The following is a 22,686-nucleotide window of genomic DNA, read 5'->3' as shown; positions in this document are numbered from 1 at the left end:
GGTTAAAAGGCCAGTGCCATAATCACTGTACAATTGGTCAAATAAGAAAACTCGTTTTTATGAAATGTAATTAGAGAAGCAAAGCAATTAAGTATAAAAGTCTATGAGAATTTTTGATCACATTTGAATAATAAAACTATGACATGATAGGGTGTGTTTTAGTACTAGATAATTTGATTGTATATTTCCCCTCAAATTTATTATTTTCAAAAATGAGACAAAAATTAGGGAAAAATATTTTGAATTTAATGTTTTATTAATTATAATTAATATGAATACATTACATATTATTATGAGGTCCCTAAAAATATGCAAGTTTTTGTTTTTTTTTTTAAGTTTGGGTTATCTTTTATTGTTGTGTTGTATTAAATAACCAGTTTTAAAATAATTTAACTTCTTTTTTGCAAAATATACAATTTTGCTATAAACTTACTTAATATCTATATACATTTATAACATATTAAAAAGATGGCCCAAGTAAATGCTTTCTGGAAATTTTACTCATTCTGTCAAACTCAAGGATCAATATTCATTCGAAATTCATGTTAAAGTATTTATGTATATATGTGTGTACGACATTATGTAAAGCTCCTATATGGAACTTCTATATTTAAATTCTGTAAATGCCGTATTTATAATACAACTACTAAAGAAACGTGCATTTTCTTCCCGTCATTTTTATGATTTAATTGTTAAAATTAGAAAATTTATAAAATAACGCTTGTCTAATACCAATAGTAAGATTTACGATATTTAATTCATTTCCTTTTTATATAACTACTGCAATTTATTTCTGTCATTTTATTAATATATCAGTTAAGTAACAATCAGCATCATCTCAGAATGTATCAATTTTCTAAAATATCTCAAAAATATACCAAAAAAATTTTCTAACTTAAAATTCTCATAACTTAAATTTTCATGTGTATGGTTGTATTATATTACTTGTAATATTAACAATATACAATATGATGTGCTCATATGTATAGTTTTTAAATATATAAAAAAATTTTTCAATAATCCCCCATACGTGTATGTATGTATGTACATGCTTCACATTGAACACAAAAAAACCAATCATTATTTTATTATTTTTAAAGGAAACGTAAAAGAAAAAACGCAAAAAAGAAAAACATTAAACCCTTTTTCATTTTTTACAGTTTTCTTTATCAGATCAAAGTGTGACAAAAATTATTCAAGGGTTAAATTTTAAAATTTTCCTCTTTTTCTTATTTTATTTTTTTATTTTTATTTTTACTAAAGTTAATCTTAAACCGGATATTATTTGGGAGCGGTTATGAAACAAGTTAAATAGAATAAAATCATTTTTCTTTCTTGTCATCATCAGTAAAATAATAACAAAAACAACACAAGAACCATAGAAAAATAATAAACAACAAAATTTATCTAATTGCAAAAAAAAAAAAAAATAAAGAAAATGCAAGCAAAAAAAAAACAGAACCTATTTCAAAGTTTTACTCTCGAGGTCATAAAAATTTCCGTTTATAAATTTTCTTCTTAATTATGCACAAATTCAATTTTAAACTAAAAAGAAGGAAAAAAAAAACAACCAAATAACACTGAAAACCAAAAACAACCATAAAGAAAATTGAAAAAAAGTAAATGCTTGGAAAATATTATTGGATAAGAGAAATTAAGTGAAAATTATGTAAATGTGTTTGTGTGTGTGCCTTCATATACTTGAATTTTTAAGGATAACATGTAGTATGGGAATAAAGATTTAAGAAAAAAAGAAGAAAAGAAAAATTGAAAATTCTGTAGTATGTAGGAGGTAAAAGAAACAAAAATGAAAAATAAAAAAAAAAAAAACAAAATCCTTGTCATTCTTGATTCTTCATAAAATTTCCGGAAATAAAAAATTTCCTTTTCAATTTTTTTTCATTTTGTATTTTTGTTTTCTTATTATTTGTTCATTGAAATTTCTTCAAATTTTTTTTCATTAATTTTTATGTATCAGATTTATGAAAATTTTTTTTTCTTGTTTTACCTTTAAGGTGATTTTCATATACACCTTAAATTCATTTTTTTCAACTTTTCCTTTATTTTCTTATTTCTGTTTCATTAATAGTGTGTGTATCTAAAAAAAAAATAACAACTATACACAAAAAAAATTATCATAATTTAATTTTTACCTTAAGGCTTATAGACATGTTTGTAGTTAATTATTTGTAAAAAAAAAAAAAAATTATTCAGAGCAGATTTTTAACAACATTTCATGTTCCTTTATCCTATTTTAGTTTTTTTTTTTTTTGTTTTTCATCAAAAATATTCTCCCCATTTTCTACATCAATTAACACGTAATTTACTTTGAAATACACACATAATAATAATATTCAGTTATAGAGAGAGAGAGAGAGTAGAGAACATACAGGATGCAAATACCTTGAAGCAACTTCCTTAATATGGAATTTTTTTTTTTTTTTTTAAATATTCTTGTACATAAGAGGATGGATAAAAAAGAACACTAAAAAAAAAAAACGGAGCAGCATCAAAAAGATTTGCGGTAAAAACAACAAAAAAAAAAAAAAAAAAAAAAAAAAAAAAAAAAAAAAAAAAAAAAAAGAAACTAAAAAAGAAGAAAATGAAAAAATTTTTTCCAAAAAACAAAGTGGAAAACAAGGAAAACAAAAATTTTCCGACCTTATTAAGGATACAAAAGTAAAAAGAAAAAATAAAAAAATTTTTTTTTTTTTTTTTTTTTTGAAGAACTTGAAAAACTAATTTTGTTATATTTTGCTGTTTTTCTTTTTTTTGTTCATTTTTTTCTCTCCTTGAAGGTATATAGGTAGTTTTTCGCTGACTTTGACGTCATTAAATATAAAAACAAAAAAAACAAAATGAATGAAAACTAATATAAGTGAGGACCTTATATATATATTATATTTTTTTTTAATTTTTATCGATTAAATGCAAAACGGCTTAAGTCAATTTTAAGAAAATTCGGAAAATTTTACTTACTATAGAAAATTTTATTTTTTTTTTGAAAATTTGTAGGCAATTTGAAATTACCGCTACTACATATGTTAAATGGCAAATATCAAAATTAATTTTAAATTTGAGAATTTTTCTTCCATTAGTTTCCAGAAATTAAAATTTTGAAAAAGACTCAAAGGATAATAATAATAAACTTCATTTGTATAGAAATTTTTGGGTGTACGTCATCATTTTTAGTTAAAAAAAATTATGAAAATTATTAAGAAAATAAAGAAAGTAGACAGACCGAAAATGTTTGTATTAGATCGTGTTCATACAAGAAAAATTTTTAATACAATTTGTTTGATTTGATAAAAGTTTGACGAAAGTTTGATTGAATATTGCAATCAAAATTCATGAAGAATAATTGAAGGAATTATTCAAATTTGAAAAATTTTGTATTTGTAGCTGGATTAATCGAAAAAAAATCACTTGAAACACAATCGTTTAAAACACAATCTTTTTTTAACAATTTAAAATATTGTTCGATTCCAAATATATACTCGAATTGAAATATTTCGAAATTTTACTAAAATATACTATATTTCTAAAGAGGTTCACTTTTATTTACAATAAAAAATGTCTTTATATATTTTTCATCATTCCAACCAAATGCTTCAAAAAATCCAAATTCTCGACTTAATACTTTTTTGATTACAAAATATAAAAAATGTGCTATTATACAAGTATGAGTCGGCACAAATAGATATATACATACATAGTATCGATATATGTATGTAATAATATCTATATATATTTATACTAATTGTATGTATGTATGTATATATGCATATAAATAATTTTTATATTTATAACAAATGGACAAACTTATTTTTAACATTTTATATTACAATTAGAAGGTGAGTTGGTGCGCATAAATACTGAACACAAAAAAAAAAAAAAAAATGAAAAACAGAAACACAAAAACTAAAAATAAAATAAAAAAAAAATTAAATTGAAACAAAAAGAAAATGAAATAAGTATAAAGCAACTGAAATTTACTGTGAAAAAAAAGAAATGAGAGAGAGAGAAAAAAAAAGGATGAGATTATCCTGTTCGTGTACCTTATATAAACGAGCTTTGATATAAAAATGTTGGCATTAATTATAATTAATTTGTTTCTTTTTTTTTTGCTTTGGTTTTGCTGAATGAAAAGATGAATTATTTTAAAATAATTGTTATACAATATAGAAGAATTGTTTAACTCGATTTAATTTAAAAGTTAATCGCATTTAATCCGCAGAAGAAGAAGAAGTTCTAAGAGACCGAGATTAAGTGATTCAAATGAAAATGCTTTAATTGTTTTAATTTGGAAATAATTAATAATAATTTTATATTTTTGTATGCTAGCAAAAATTGCAGATTTTTTTCTTATTTAAGAGATTTTTTACATATTCATTCTAAAACTTACCAACTCGAATTTTTTCAGTGTAGAAATAACAAAGAATTTTGAGTTGAATCGAATTATTACTTTTTACGAAGTGCTTTCAAAAACAATTTTTTTTGACATATCTTTGACATAATCTGTACCAACATTTATACATTGGCGAATAATGGGTTAAAAATGGTTAGTAAATTTGTTGTGTGACTGTAGGTTTTTTAATAGCTTTTCAATAGTTTTTTTAGCTATTGTTCTTTAGTTTTTACACCGATTGCGCTTTGATATTCTTGATACATTTTTGATTTGAAAGGTTTTTGATTTCGATAATAATTGTTTATATGACATTAATAATATTGACATATTTACTATGTCTTGTATTTGATATATTGTTTTTTGGTTATTTAAATAAATTAAACTGAAATGCTTGGAAATTCAAACTATTTAATTTGCAGTTCATATCTAAAAATCTAAAAAAAATCGAAATGTGAGTTCGTTTCAAATGAATTTAGGCATGGAAAATACTGCGGCGTATTTATTAAAATAACATGAAAGGATTCTTAAAAAAACATTACTATTTTATGACTCCGCCGCAGATTTTCTTATACGTATCTTTCTTCTAAGGAAAGTATACATTTCTTATGTGGGTATTATTGGGTCAATATCATAAAATAAAATTAAATAATAGTATAATTTATAAAAGTAATGCGATATAAGAATCTGCACTACAAAAATTTCCTAAATGAAAATTACAAATATGAAAAAAGGAAATTATTTTCACATGAAAATTTAAAAAATAGCAAAAAAAAAAAAAATTCAACATTGAAAAGCATTTATTTTTTTTTTTACTCTAAAAACTTAATGAATTCTTAAAATTATTTTTCAATTTTACAAAGTGTAAAGGAGTCTAAGTACTTTTTATAAGTAGATTTACATAAGGTTTTTTTTTAAGATTTGTTCAATGTTTTCACCTTGAATTTTATTTTTTTTTTCAAATGGAATGTTTCGCATAATATGACTGTTCCTTTTGAATAGCTTTACTTAGAAATCATATGAATTCCCTATAATATTTTGTGATTAAATATTAAATTATAGCATACATAATAGTTTACCTTAAAATTTCACTGTTAAGATGATTGAAGAATTAAAAGCTTGTGTATGTGTTTTTCTCGAATTGTACAATATGTACACAATAAGATTAGTTAGCAGTGTCATTGAGAAATTAAAAAATTGTGTAATTTTTATTGAAGTTTTTGTAATTTAAGTGTGTTGTTGCGTTGAAATGAAAAAAGGATAAGTGTTTTTGTTTGCCCAATTTAAATTGTATGTGAGTATTTTTTATTTGATATTGCTTTTTGAACATTTTAAATAGCTTTCCATTGTGTTCTTTTTTAAGATTAAAATATTGAAGAATATTGGTTTCTAAAATATTTCAAAAACAACTCACACTTGATATATTCTAGGCGACTTGCGATATTCTCGCACATTTGATAAAAATTTTTACAACTGTACATTTCGTATTAAAATTATTTGACAACATTACGCCATGTGTGTGCTCTATTAATTTTAAAAAATTTGGATGTTTAGCCAATGGTATGAGACTTTGTAATTTATAAAATATTCTCGTATAATTTCATTAAATTCCCTTTTTCCAATTCATTTTACCAATGTACTGGGTACCGATGATAAGATATTAATAAATTATGTAATTTTCTGTTCCTAAACATTTTGGTAGAGCAGATTTGCTAATAAAAATAAAGAGAAGTAGAAATTTCATTAGTATTTGAGTAGCAATAATTGTAACTAATGGTTATATTTTTATCAATTTTATAAATTTTTTTGAGCTGGGCTACTTTCGGATTTACATATATAATTCTCTTAATTCTTATGATTAATTTTAATTATTTAAAGAAATTTTAATTTCGATTATAAAAAAATTTGTCTTTAAGATTAAAAAATTCAAAAATTTTTCTTGTCAACTTCATTAATTTTTCAAATTTTCTTCGAATAATAATGAGTTCATACTAAGTGCAAATACAAAAGATTTTATGAAAATTCGAACTCAAATATATTTGTAAATTTGTCCTTTATTGTGATTTATATGAAAATAAAATTTAAGGAATTCGAGATATGAAATCATCAAAAAAAATTTAATTTTTAAAAAATGAGTAATAAAAATATCAAAATTCACTGAAATGAGAGAGAAAATTTTATTTTACGTTTAATTTTTTTTTAACAATTTTCGTTCCTGCTTTTATTACAATTGTTCGAATTCGCTATAAAAACAAAAATAAAAAACTATTAAAAGAAAATTTATATAATTTTTTTGTCTCATCAAATTGTCAGTCACTTTTTGTTTTGTTAGAAAAATGTTGAAATTATCTTTCTTCTGTTCTTGAATTCTCTTGAAGTGAAAAGTGACGTGAAATTGAATTTTGCGTAAAATATTTTTCTAAGTAATTTTTGTTTTTTTTTTTCATTTTCAATTATAAAAAAGAAACCTTTTGTTTCAGTTATACAATGCCATTATTTTGTAAGTGAAAGCGCCAAAATTTATAAGGGTATTTGTAATATTGTATAACACATACACATGTGTACATATTGTGTACTACAAATATTTTGTTTAATAATGCTGTGACACCACCATGTGGTGGTACTTGATAGTAAAACAATAAAGAAACAAGAATTGAAAACTTAAAATAATAAAAAAACAAAAAAAAAAAAATTGGAAAACAATAATAACAGTAATTTCCTTTTTTTGAAAGATTTTTTTTTGTTTACTATTTTCACAGCTAGTACAATAGTTGCATTTATATATATATGTATACTCGTATATTTGTTTAAAATTATTTTAACAGACATAATATGCACTATAAGTATATATAACGTATATACATAAATACGAACGAAATTTTTTACAAAAAGTTTATCTAGAAAAAAAATTTTAATTTTAATAAAAAAATATAAAGAGGTCGAAAAATGGGATGAGACGAATAAAATGGAAGTGGAATGGATGGGAACAACCCCATTAAGATTTAAAAATTGTCTGAGAAGAGAAAAAAAGGTTATTTAATGAAATATGTGTATATACATCTGTATATTGTGCATATATATATTATAAAAATATTTCGCAATGCTTGAATAATATTCTCTGGTACATTTTAGTGTGACGACATTTTGTATGTTCTAAAGAATGTATTTAAATATTATTTAAAAAAAAAGATTCATTTAAATTTAAGAATTTAGCTTTACAGACATAAAGTAGTTTTCTTAGTAAATTCCCTTAGTGCAAAACAGTTCTTAGTTCTGTGAAATAAATATGTATTCTTCAGAACGGGGCGATATCTCTGTAGAATATTATATTTCGAGGTATAAATTTTCGGATTATTGAAAATTCCTTGAACAATTTGTAGAAACAGTCCTCTTTGGTGAAAACACAGGATTATAATATAACAGTTTTTAATTTTTAAATTGTAATTGACATTCTCTTTAAAAATGGGACTCGACTACACATAATATTAATCTATTTTATTTTATTAAAATAAATTTAAGGGATAAAGTTTTAAAAACACATCATGTCCAATTTAGTGCTTTGATATTAATTTATCTAATCATATAAGCATTATTTTTAAAATTTAAAAAATTTATGTATTATTTACGTTGTGGTTATACGGTAGATAACCCCAATTTTTTAGGTATTACTATCTTGAATTTGTGAAATCACTCATACGAGCATGTTCAATGGCCGAAAACAAAAGTTTCTACTTAAATTTTATTTTCAACTTAAAAATCACCATTATAAATCGAAAATATTAAATAATAAAATTTTAATTTCCTTGAATGTCAATTTTATCTTGTATCTCTTCAAATTTCTATAAAATGTGTAATATTTTTTGTTCAAAAAAAAAAAAAATTTAAAATTATTGTTAATTTTTTCTTATTAAATAAAAATTAAAGAGAAATGAAGAAGAACAAAAAAACCGGATTCTTGTTCAGTTAAAATTATTTGAAAATTGAAAAAAAAAATTGTTATATACAAGTACTATATAAATTAAATAATAGACACATTAAGTATACCAGAACTTTATTCATATAATATTGGAGAGAAATATAAGAAAAATATAAGTAAAACATTTAAGTACAAAAATAAGAAAATGATAACATATTATCCTTGATAGTCGATTGCATATATCTACCCCTACATTCAATATATTATCTATTATACTGTACCCCTACTACCATATATTTTTAGTCGTTCATTTTTTTTTCTCCCCTTATATTATTAATGCTATAAATTATATAAATTTTTTTTTTGTTTTGCTTCTCTTATATAATAATTTTATCAAGGGCATATAAATCATTTATAGTTAAAGTTCAGAATCTTCTTCCATAATAAATGGTGCTTTTATAGATGTATGTATATATATGTATTATATATCAAAAAAATTTTATATCTCATATTTTATTTTATACATAAATTTTATAAAAACAAGTAACCCAATTTCAATTTCATCCAGACACAAAAAAATATTAACTTGTAACAGAAAAAAAAAAACAAAAAATATAAAAATATATGGGAGGGACTAGCACTCGCCTCAGAATTTTATTTATATTTATTTTGCTATTAAAATGTTATATAAATATACGTATATAATTCCACATTAAAATTATATATAGGGTGTGATTTTTTGCCTACATTTCTGAAATAAAAAACAGAATTTTCCAAATTATATAACTTGTGTGAAGATTACTGCCATACTACTATTTGCTTGCGATATCAACTTGATCAATATACTCTGAAAAATCATTATGAATAGATTTATGCTAGAAAAATGGTATTAAACTCTCCAAATTTCTTTAAAAATTCGGTTTAAATTGGTCAATATCGAATCGAATAAGGTGCAATTTTAAGTAGAATACCGCTACGGATCATACTATGACGACTCCGGCAATATAATTAACTGCACCAATGGGTCAAATATATAAAATTACGGCAATAACTTAGACCGGCTTATTAAAGCTAGTCCTATATTTGAATTCTCTCAATTATTCGATTATTACTGTATAGATCATGATATATGGACAGTAGTAGTTTTAAAAATATTCAAAAATTTGCTCTTTCCGAATGTGTTTAATTAAGAACAGCCTCATAATATTTTGAAATGTTGTCGATTTAAGGTTTTAATTAAAATTTAAAATTCTTTTGTTAATTTTGATAATTTCATGTTCCTGCGTTGGGGCTTTAACAAATCCGATATATATGTAGGTATGCGTACTTAATATATAAAAAAAAAATTCATAAAGGACTAAGAACATTAACAAAAACTTTTTATTATTTTATTATTATTTTTTTATGAAATATTTTTATAGATACAATTCGGCACATACTTTTACTTTTTAAAAAATTTTTTTCATATTTTTGGATGTGCTTACTAGAGAACAAAAATAATAAACAAAAAACAAAACAAAATCGTCTTGAATATTAAAACAAATAGCCTAAATTTTATAAAGTATTTCAGAGAAAAACAAAAAAAAAAAAAATAAAAAATAAAATAAAAATTCCTTGTTTTTTTTTAATTTCATTTAAAGTATATAAATAAAATGTTGACTTAGACAATTCAGTTTTTCTCCATCATATAACAAAAAGAAAAATAGCAAAATAAAATAAGAGAAAAAACAAGAGGGGGAGAGAGAGAGAGAGAGAGACAGATAACGTTACTTAACATCAAAATACCTTCAATATAATTTTAACATATATTTATATATTTACATATAGCTACAATACCTAGCTGTTAGAATAGAATATAACAATATACTATGTATATACATATAATAAAATACGACCTTTATGATACAAAAGAGAGTAATATATAGACCAGAACCAGCATCCAGCACACTCTGGTTATGAATTATTAAAATATAATGACATTTATTTAGTTTTTGTTTTCTTTTTTCTGCTATACTTTAATTTTTCATGTACCTAACATGTATGTAGCTTGTATTTTATATTACGAGTATATCTATATATTAAAGAATATTTTTAAGGATAACAAATATAAAATATGCTGTTAAAGATAAAAATAATAATGGAAGAAAATAACAAAAATTTTTAGATCGTCTGAAGTTTAGTTAAAAAAAAAATATAACAGAAAAATAAAACAAAAAAAAAATACACTCTTGATATTTCTATATAAATGAATATGATTGAGAGTTTTTAACAGGCGAAACGTGACCTTTAACAAAAAAAAAAAAAAAAACAAACAAGAGAGAAAAAAAATTATAACAATTTTTTTTTTGTTATTGTGTTTTTTTATTTTTAATTTAGGTGAAAATTTTTATCGTATATAAAAATAGGGTGTCAATTATTATTTTTAATAAAATTATTATGTGGAATAAGTAGTACGAGTATGTAGTGTTCACAATTTACTATATGAAAATATTTGTTAAAGTTAATAAATGTATGTGTATTATGGGGTATTACTCATATGTACATAGTTACATCTATTGTTACATATAGAAATGTTACATATAGAATTAAATAGAAACAACATAAATTACAAAACAGATACAAAAATGACTTAAATTCATTTTACAAATCTGCAATCAATAAATTCCTATAAAGTTAAAACAAGCGGTAACCCCAATATAATCAACAATAGATCAAAACAACAAACAACTGATCACTAATATTTTAGTTTTATTTTTACCATAGTTTAAGTTTTGTGTAAGAGTCTAGTTTTGTTCCATTTACAATTTCTGTATTAAAAATATTATTTTCATATTAAATTATTGTTTTAGTCATTTATATTAAAATATTATTTTAATAATGAAAATTTGAAATTAGTTGAATTGAAACGTTGGTGAAAAGCTAAGGAATATTGTTTAAATTATCCTACACCAGATTATATAAAATCTTTAAATATGAAGTAGAATTGTGTTTTAGGTTAATACAATTCTACCCAAGCTCTTTTAGGCCTTCTCTTTTTAAGTTTTATAAAATTGTGGGCTTGAATTAGTAGTTGTATTCACATATAGAACATTCTCTTAAATAGATTTTTATATGATCACAACATGGATTCTCCAAAGTGAAATATTTCGATTGATCCTTTTGAATATACCCGAATTATTCCTAGAAATATGCAAAAAGAAATGATTAAGAGAATATCACATCCCACAACTATTATACTCATATAACAGTTCTTTGTATATTTTGAAGAAACACAGAATATTAGACAAGTAAAATTGTTCACAGGTATTTGTAGACTATATGGATTTTTATACTCAGAGTCATACTTGTATATCATCATCAAATTATCTTATTTAAATTTTAAATCACCCTGTAATTTAAAACTTTTTATGTGCATCATATAAAATAAAATTAAAATATGAATTTTTATTGTCAGAATTGTTAAGTATCGAAATGGGCAAAATATGCTACATAAATTTTTCTTTTCTTTATTTTCTGTTTTTTATTATTATTTTTTCCTTTGTGTATTCTTTTATTTTTAGTTCAGTAGATTTCATTTTAACAAAGAATACAAGAACAAAAAAAAAGACAATTGTACAAATTAACAATCATTAAATGAATAACGTGAATGCTTTAAGCGTTGAATACAATTTTTAATTTAACAATTTTTATATTATATAAAAAATTTAACACACAAAAAAATAACAATGAGGGAATCAAAAATTAAAGTCATAAGCTGTTTGAAGGTTTAATTGAAAATTTCAATAAATTTAATGTTATTCAAAATTGCATTGACCGTTCAATGTAAAAATTTCAAGATTAAATTAAAAATTTATATTTTTATTAATGTGTAAATGTATATGAAAGTTAGGGGGGGGGGGGGGATTTTTAATTTGTTTCTCGAATTTTTAAGGTTAAAATTTCAAAATCTTTATAACTGTATGGGAAGCCTATACGATATAAAGATTAAATGTACATAATTTGAGATTATCTGTGTATGGGAGCGTAATTTAGGCAATTTTTCTAAAACTCTAAAAACTAAATTTAAACCTCATTTAAGAATTTGGTCTACCCTAGTCAGTATAGCGGTTTGAATTCGGAATTATATTTTCGGGTTATTTTTTAATATTTGCAATATTGAAAAATTTTTTTTGAGTAATGGAATTTTTTTTTTTAAATATGATTCTAATTCTTACAATATTATTCTTTGATATCTGAATTTTAATATTTTTAAATAATTTACAATAAAATCAATAACTTTTTTTATTTTATTTTAAATAATTGGAAAATTTTTAATAAGGAAATTAAGCATTTTACAGGCCCGATTCTGACTTCTTCGGCGCCCTACATGGCTTCCAAGAGAGCCCTCTACCCTACCTTCGTCTCCGCCCCAGGCTTCCTCTTTCAAAGCAATAACTATAATACGTAATGGAAGAAATTGCAAAAAACTTTTGTTTTTTAAATTTTAATTTTTTTTTGTTAAACTTTCAATAGTGTACCTGTTTCCCGGCGAGCATTTTAAACGCCTACTTCGCATTTATGGTAGATACAGTAGTCTGTTTTCAATATTATTTTTTTGCATTATTTTATAGACTTAAAAATTTATAAATTTTTACCACAAAAGTTTTCCAATTAAATTTTTTAAAAAAGTGTATAAACAAAAAGTCATTAAACTTCAGTGAATTTTTTAATTTTTTTCTAAATCTAAATATTCGAAATCAATGTATGATACAAACGTACACAATAAAAATTTTGTATCCTTTTTAAAATAATATCCTGAAGTTGCCAATATCAACTAAAAAAATTATAACATTTTCCATTTTTTTTTTGTTTTTGTATAACATCCAAACCGTTGCAATATTTTTAGTCCTTTTTACCGACCGTATTGTGTAAACAATAGGTAGGTTATGTGATGGCAACAAATTTTGCATATCGAGTTTTCGGTGGGAACGTACTTCTCCATAGTAGGGAAGTGTAAATAAACTATTTTTAGCAACCTGTCGGTCTGTCGGTCTGTCGGTCTGTCGGTCTGTCGGTCTGTCGGTCTGTCGGTCTGTCGGTCTGTCCGTCTGTCGGTCTGTGTGTGCACGCGTGTATCTCAAGTTCGGCTAAACCGATTTTGATGAAATTTTATATGTAAGTTTATTTCCACCATGGCACGGATCGATCAACTTTTGGTATATATCAGGCCTCGGGAACTGCACTTTTTAGCGGGCCTGTTTTACATTTTTGAGCATATAGAAGAACATATTCAACCGATTTACTTGAAATTTCATATATAAGTTTTGCTCTACCGGCGATGAAACCTCCTGACTTTTGGAACAAATCAGGCATCGGCAACTGGACGTTTACTACGGGCCAAATATACATTTTTGTGTATATAAAGAGAAATAATCAACCGATTTCATTGAAATTTAATATTTGAGTTCCTCGTATTAAAACAATGAACATGTACATTTTTTGGAAAGATCAGGGCTCGAAAACTGATCTGCGGGCCGATTTTACATTTTTCACCATATCTACGGAACGAATTAATGGAGTTTCTTGAAATTTGATATTTGAGTTCTGGTTGCTACCGAAACTAACTGGCGAGCATTTCAGGGAATTCGGATAGCACAAAGCGAAACTCTACTAAGAGCCAAATTTACATTTTTCTAGGTATGTTAACTATAAGCTTACTAATGTCCTAAAAATTGGAAAGAAGTATTTAACAGACATTTTTATAATATTCTGTAACACTTTGACTTAACTAGACAATACACATTGCGGTCGGTTATGTGCTGACCACATCAGATTTTTTCTTTCTTATTTTATTTTTATTTTTATATTTTTACTTTTTTTTTAAGAGACTTTTAATATTTTAACAATGACAATTTTTTATATCATTATGACCATATTTTTTGTGTTTGTTTCTACATATTTTATATACGTGTATGTTTGTGTGAATGTACAAATACATATATGTATGTTTACATTACAAAAAAAAAAAAAAAATGTTTATTGGTTACAATTCACAATTTTCTACATAAATACATATGTGTTATACATTGTTCATATATACAAGAACATAAACCAATCTACCGAAAATAAAAAATAACAATGAAAAATCGTTGGAGAAATAAAAAAAAAAATAACAAAAAATATGTAATAAAAATGAGAACAAGAAAAAAAAAATATATATAAAAAAAAATCATAAAATGAAAAAATTGGGGCAATTGCTGTTATTCTTTTTACTATTGCTATTTCAAATTTTTTATATGAAATGGAACGAAAAAAAAATAAGAAAACAGAAAAAGAAAAGGTTAATAACCCGCGCGCTATGCCATATTTTCAGGATAATGATATATTGATCAAATATAAAAAATATTATTTATATTGTATACGTGTTAGAAGGAAAAAAAGAACAAGAATAAGAACAAGAAGAATAACAAGGAGGAGAAAGAGAAAAAATATTTTTCTTCCACTTGTATTTTGTATTTTTTTGTTTTTATCTTGTTGTTTTCTTATAGTCCCTGCCGTTTTTCTTTTTCTTGTTCTATGTTGCCTTTCTTTTTTTCTTATCAATTTATTATTATTGTTTTTTTTTTCTCTATTTCCGAAAAAATATCATTTTATAAGAATTTATTTTATAATACTTATACGTCAGTATACATGTGCTTATAAATACTTCAAATATTGTCCAAAATCAATAAACTTTTCAAAAAAAAAAAAAAAAGAAAAAATATTTTATCGAAAATTTATTGTCATAGGACTGAACATAAAATAAGAAAAACAAAATTAATGAAAGAGAATAAAGAGAATTTATGTATATAGAGAGAAATGCTTGGTTGATTTAAAAACTCTCATGAGATATTTTTCTTTCAATAAATAAATTCATTTTTAATGTGAATGAGAAATAATGATAAAGATTTTTTTTTTCTTTATTATTTTGAAATTCCCACTGTACATATTTTATATAAAATGTATATGTAATTAAATTTATAGTGAATATAATTGAATGTTTATGTATTTATATACGGAAATTTATGATGAAGATTGCTTTATTTCTCTCTTTTCAATATATTTTAAAGAAATTGCAATAAAATTTAGTTAAATTTTAAAGTATTTCAAATATTTTTTGAGTACTCGAATTCATTTAATGTGAATATTAATATTCTTATAATAAATTGTTTAGTGGGGAACAAAAATCGGCTAACTCAATTTTTGGGTTTATTGCAAATTCTTATTCTCTATGGCACAATATTTATTCTGTGAAAATTTGATTATTATATTTCAAGTAATTTCTAAGTTATCGACATATATCTAAAGTGAAACAATTTTCTTTTTAAACAATTGCAAATGGTAAACCTTGTATAACAGTTATAAATTCTAATACGATTCCCATTATAAAATGTAAAATTATGTAATCCATTTTTCATTTACTATCATTACTACACTCACAATATATTAGAAAATTTTGATTTCAATCGGAAAACAATAATTTTCAATATCTTTTATAATGATTATGGCGTGTGTGTATGTATATTTATTGTGCTGTCTATTTTCATGCACTTTAAATCATTAATTTTTTTTTTTTGTATAACAATCAATTTATTTTCCATTTTCCTCACAACATAATATTTATTATATGCACTTCATATTGTTAAAAAAAATTTTTAGATATTGAGTAAAAAAAATTATTATTTATGAAAACATTTTGTAAATTGGCGCCCTCTTAAAAACAAATAAACAAAATAATAATAAATTTTTTGAACAAATAAAAAGGACATCATAAATTTTATTTATTTTAGTTTTCTTCTTCTGTAAAAAAATGTTTTGATTAATACAAAAGGAAAAAATTTAGAATAATTTCTCATTGCATCGTCATTATCCCGAATTCAATTTCTTCTTTGATTCGTTAAAATATTGTTTTCCGTTTTTAAATCGAAAAAAAAAAATATAAAATTTATTTCTGTTTTCTTTTCTTTGTAGAATATTTTTTTTTTTGTTTTTGCTCCCATGACATTATTAACATTCGTGCAAAAATATGTTTCTTATTTCATCGAAATTTATAAATATAAAATTTTATTTTTTTTTTTCCTTTAAATTATAATAACTAAAAAGGATAAAATATAAATTGTATAAAGAAAATATTATTTTTTATTTTTATTTTTTTGCTGAAATACGAGTAATGTTAGAAATATGATGGCATGTCATTGTATATAATACAATAGAGGGCTGCACTAGATTTCTTTTTTTTTTTTTTGAAATGAGGTCATAAAAAATAAATTTATATTAAAAAAAAAATAGAGTTCATATTTGGTAGTTTGGAATCTTTGCTTTTAATAGTTTTGTTCATATAAAACAGTTGGTTAATAATGTTATTCAAATTTTTTGTTAGCATAAATAATGTTAGCATGATTAAGGATCAAATAGTACAAAGACCATTAATTCATAATATTTACATAGATAAATTCTTGAATGAAATGAAATTTGTTTTGATATTTTAACGCCACATATATAAGGATAAAAAAAATTGTTATGTGTAAATGGTTTCTGTTCTGTTAATGATAAAATTTTGAACTTAAAGTTGATAAATGTCTTAATTTATTTTATAGCTGTATACGAATTGAAATGGAATGTCCATTTATCCCCTTTTCATATATATGAAAGTATTATTCTAATTATTCTGCTCCATATATTTAAAGAAAATAAGAATATCGGAAAATTATGTCTGTAAGGTGGTATTACTTTTTACTTTATTTGTGAGCTACTGTAATAAAAAAATATCATTACTTAAAACAAATGTAATTGCTGTGTATGGATTTTTATTTAAAAGGATATTGTCTTCAATAAAACACAATAACGGGGTTAAATTTTTGCTCATAAGTTTTTCCGTGCTCAATTGTTGGTAGGTTTATTCATCTACGAAACGGCAGATTTTATGATTCGAGTTCCAGGTTATAGGAAAAAAATTTTATTTTACTTTTAAAATTTTAAATAATTCAAAAAATTGTGTTGAAATTTTGTAAGAAAAAAATATAAATAATTTCAATATAATTTTTATCATTAAATAAAGATTATAAAAATTTAATATACAAGGACAAAGAGTTGCACAATAATAATATTTTGAATTAAAAACAGGATGAAAAAGAATGAGAAATAAGAAATTTTTTTAATCAAATCTCTACCGGATCAAATTGTATTTAGTGTTTTTTGTATAGTTAATGCAATGCTTTTGTCTTAGAGTCCTTAGATAAAATTTTACTCTTACAAAAAAAAAAAAATAAACGAAGCAAAAAGTTGGCATTTTTTTTTGTCTCATAAAACAATTTTTTTCTTATTAATGTTTTTTTTTTTTTGTTTCTAAACAAAAATGAAACGAATTAGTCCCTAATGACTCTTCTTATTTTTTTATTACATCGATTTTCCCATGATGAATACGAAAATTTGTTTTTTAAAAAAGCCAGAATAAATAAAACAAGAGCAAAATTTTGTATAAAAATAATATGAGATTTTTTTCCTTCTTATGCACTTTTTTTCTTTTCGTTTCTATTAAAGTAAAGGATATTTGCGTAAAGGGAACATTAATCAAATTATAACAATAACAAAAGGATAACTGAGAAAATTAATATTGAAGAGTATATTTTATCGGAATCTCTTTAATGAATGATTTTCACTAAAAAAAAACATAAATGTTAATAAATCTTCATTTTGAAAAAAAATTTTATTTGAGTTCTTTTATAATAAATTTTACATTTTAAAAAAAATTTAATAGAATTAAATCTGTTAAAAATTTTTATTTTGAATAAAAAAGTAAAAAATTGCATAAAATTAGGGGCTTCTGTAAAATATTTAATTGTATGTGACTTGGTTAATAACATAATATTTAACATGTCATTTGTTGTGTGTTCAATTATTTCTTTTTGCATTTATTCTTAATTTGTTCATTGCGGATTGAAACCGGCTTTTTTTTTCAATCATCTTTCATAAATTTTAATTTATAATGATAAATTTTCTTAATATTTTCCAATTTGTCACGGGAATTCTTTAAGAAAAACAATCACTATGGAGAAAAAAAATAATAATTAAAGAATAATTAATATGAAATTTTTTAAATTAATATTTTTCATTTAACAAAATAATCGAACTGGTTTTGTATAATGATTTAATCAACTGAATAACTAGCACGTGTAACTATTTAATTCAATTGCTTATAATATGCATGAATAATTATTTCAAAATATTGAACCAGCTAGGATAAAATTTAAGAAATTTTATTTTACATTGTAATTGTTGCATACGTATAAGGCTTAATTAGAATTTATTAGTTACATTTAAGAAAGTAAAACCCCGAAATATATGCAATTTTTTTGTGTTCTTCATCAATGAATGAGTGTAATGAAAATTTAAATTAAACAAGTTTAGTCTATTAGTATGAACAATTGTCTAAAAAATGAATGATGTCTTCTATTAACACTATTTTTTGTCTGTATTCATAAAATTACTCTTCAATATAAATGCAAAATTTATACGTCAATATAAATGCAAATTCTATTACAGGAAATCTATTTCTTCTTTTTATTACTGTGGTCTTCTTCAATTTCATCTTCTTTTAAAATATTATAAGATTTTTTGTACTTAAATTTTCAATTTTTTCATGCAATTAAATACTTTCACCGATTGCGTTTCTCATTCTGAAATCCTCTCTATTTTGAACTTATTTCTGGCATCGCACTTAGAATGGACCGAATTAAGAAGTTTCACTGTATTATAAATTTTTAATATTAAATTTTTTTCTTAAATAAATTTCCTCTTATTTTTTTTCTTTTTATGATAATTTTTCGATAATCGCTTGTTTTATTTTTTTCTCTTATACCTTTACAATGTTTAACCTTTGATACCTTTTTTAAGTTTTATCTTATTTATATTTCGTTTCGTTTCTCTCTTTATTAGTTTAGTTGTATATTTTTTTTTTACTTAAAATCTGATTATAAATTTAAATAAAAATAAAAATAAAAGGGATAAAAAGTGCAATTTCAATATAGAAGAAAAAATCCTTAAAAAATTCAAGAGATCATTTTCAATTGATATCACCTAGATTTGAATCAAAAAAAAAAAAAAATTTTGTAGTATTTTTTTTTCCTCTGTTTTTAATTTAATGTCCTTTTTGCTGTTTTTTGTTTTTTTTTTCTTCCTCAACTTACATTCAAAAATTTTTGAAATCATTTCATTTGAGAGAGAAAATTCTACACTATAATAATAATAATAATAATGTGTAGGTGTTTGTAAAGAGAAGAAAACTAAATAAATTATCCTTTGAGTCTTATTGCTTTTATGGCTTTTCTGAATGACAGCGCAAAAATTTAAGAAGGCAAGAAAATTGTAGAAACAGTATATTATTTGTAATAGTTATAAAAAGAAGAAGATCTTTTCTGATATTCAATATATATATATATTCAATATATATATTATATATATATATATAAATACACTGAATAGCTATAATGTTAATGATTTTATTGTAAATTGTGTGAGTAAATATACGTTTTTCTTTAAAATTTTTTTTTTATTATTTTTGCTATTTTAAGGAAAGAGATTTTTTTTTTAAGAAAAGGATTTTCTAGTAAATATAAAAATAGTAAAAATCAGGTCGCATTCAATCGAACAGTTTTGTTATGTAGCACATTTTCTTAGAACAAGTGAATATACTCGAAATTGTTGAATGACCGATATTAAAATATTATTGCATACTTTCAGGATTAGAAAAAAACTAAAAGAAATTTTTATAAAAATAACTATACAGTAGAACAGATGGATGACGTAATCAAAGGAACGATTCAAGGTAGAAAAATTTTATTAAGAAATTTTTCTTCTCAAACTTTCTCTGCGGACGCTTAAAATAACGTTTAAATACGACGGATAATTTACTTATTTCACATAAATGATAAATAATTATTGATATTGGTGGGAAAACATTTAATTATTGTAGTGTTTTAGTTTTACAGTAATTCGGAAAATTTATAATTTTAGAAAAATGAGAAAAATTCTAGAATAAGGTTTATGAGTTGAAAATAAGTTTTTATTGTAACGTTTGAAATTGAACTGATCAATCACGGGCAAATCGTAATTTTTCTAAATTTGTGGGAATTTGAGAAGAAATTGCCGAAAACTTCTATTTTTAGGTCTCTTCATGTTAAGAGTTGGATTTTTAGGAATGCGGAAATAAAAATTCCATGACAAAGAAAAGATTTGTTGCAAGGATTCATTTGTGTACAAAATTTCAGTTTTCCATTTCAAATGGATTAAAAGTTTATTTTCGTAAACAGGCAGACGGACGGACGGACGCGACGGACAGAAGTAACTAATAAGCATTTTTTTTTTTCAGTTTTATTGGTAATGTTCTAAGTAAAAGAAATTGTAAATCACTTTATATGTTAGTGTATCAATTGATTTTGATCGATTTTTATTTTTTTCATTTCTTTTTTCTGTGCCATTACTAACTGCTTTGCTTCTTTTCTTATAACTTTAATTTAATATTTTGATATTATTTGTGTTTTTTGTTTTTGTTCAAAGATTAAGGACTTTCAGTTGGATAACATATTGCTATAATAAACTAAATTAATGATTCTACAGAAAATTAACTTATATAAATTCAAAGAAATTGTTGAAGAACAGGGGAGCAAAAAAACAAGAGAGAACAAAATTTTAAAGAGATGAAGAAAATGTTTAAAAACTTGTTGTTATTTTCATCAGAAAATTTGGAAAGAAATTGTCTTTAAAATGTGGAAATGAAAATAAAAATTTTTTGCAATTCATTTTAACATTAATTTGATGTGAAAGTGAGTTATCAATTTTAAAAGGAAGAAAAAACACGTACTTTTTTTTTTCGTTTTTATTGGAAATTATTTTACATTAATGAAATTTAATTTATATTATTTACTCGTACTTAATATTGTATATTTGTTAGAGTGTGTGTAATTATTTATAAAATTTATTTTTTGGAAAATTTATTTTGAAGATTTTAAAAGTACACAATATTGTTAAGTGTTTCTATACGTATAACAAGATAAAATTGTGTTCAATTTATATTAATCAAATTTAGAAGAAGAGATGAGTACATGATGAATAAATTGTCAATTTGTTTCAATTGGTGTGCTCTAAGTAAATAATGTAATAAATGACAAACATACTTGTGAATTGGGTGTCATAAAAGATATTGTCAATGCTATGAAGTAGATATTATTTATTTAGATAGATAGAAAGTAAAAATTTACTGAAATTTGAAAAAAATAAATATGGCTTAAAATTCATAGCAGAAATATTTTTTGGTTTATAAAAGAATAATTTAATTATAAAATAGATAAAGTAGGACTTTTGTTGAGAAAATTGTTTTTACTTTCAAAACTTATTATAAATGTAAATAAGTTTACTTTCAGATAGAAAATTATTGGAATGAATAATTTTTTTAATTCATTATGAGCATACCAATTATTCATATATTCCGTTTGTAATGCTGGCAAATAATATTATGAATAGGCTAATCTCAAGTTTATTTAGCCACGAACAGAGATTCAAAAACTAAGACAAAGAATATTGAATTTGAGTACGTTTGATACAGAAATTCTATTAACTTTACAATAATATTTTAAAAATTATTTGATTTCATTTCAGAAAGTTATATTACAATGCTAAAATCTCGTACGCTGTAATTTAATAAAGTAGAGTTACCGTTAATAATAAATTTATACCGTGTAGAATTACCGTTCTTCATTATAGCTGCCAAAAAAGCTTTAAATTCGAACTATTGAATTTCAATTCCACTATTTAATATCAATTCTATAATATTTGCAATATTTTTCTAATAAAATAAATAAAATTATTTGTCATCTTTAGGAATAATCTAATAACACTAAAATTTTACGCACGGTCCGTTGGCCAGTCATTGTACATTCGTCCTCATTACCTCAAAAAAAATATTGAACATGTATCCTGTTATATCATAGAGTTTACAGAGTAAAATTTTTCATTATTCTTAATATTTTTGTTTTTGCTCCCAAAATTAATTATTGCAAATTACCAATATTTATATATTATGCTCTCTAATTATATATTATGTAAACAATATTGTAATAAATAATTTTTATCAAAAATTTTATAAATCATACAAAAAAAAATTAGAATATAGAACAGAGTAATAGTGAACCAATACTTAAAAGTAAAAATCATTTAAATAACTATACCATATACACAATACATATAACATGTATACTATCCGAATGAAAACTATAGTACATAATTTTTCAATATTCAATTTCATATGCTTGTTTAATTATTCTACTTTTACATTTGTTTGCTATAGTAGTAT

General features: G+C 22.9%; 1 protein-coding gene across 5 annotated transcripts in view; it reads left to right on the top strand.

The window, feature by feature from the left end:
• LOC129618455 (serine/threonine-protein kinase par-1) overlaps nucleotides 1-22,686 on the top strand; it is a 140,958-nt gene that overhangs the window by 95,372 nt on the left and 22,900 nt on the right. The window lies entirely within an intron of this gene.

The sequence above is a fragment of the Condylostylus longicornis genome, unplaced genomic scaffold (assembly GCF_029603195.1).
Source record: "Condylostylus longicornis isolate FDR11 unplaced genomic scaffold, ASM2960319v2 ptg000006l, whole genome shotgun sequence".
Lineage (NCBI taxonomy): Eukaryota > Metazoa > Arthropoda > Insecta > Diptera > Dolichopodidae > Condylostylus > Condylostylus longicornis.
Note: the sequence above shows the minus strand (reverse complement) of the source record. Positions and strands in the feature narration are given on the sequence as shown.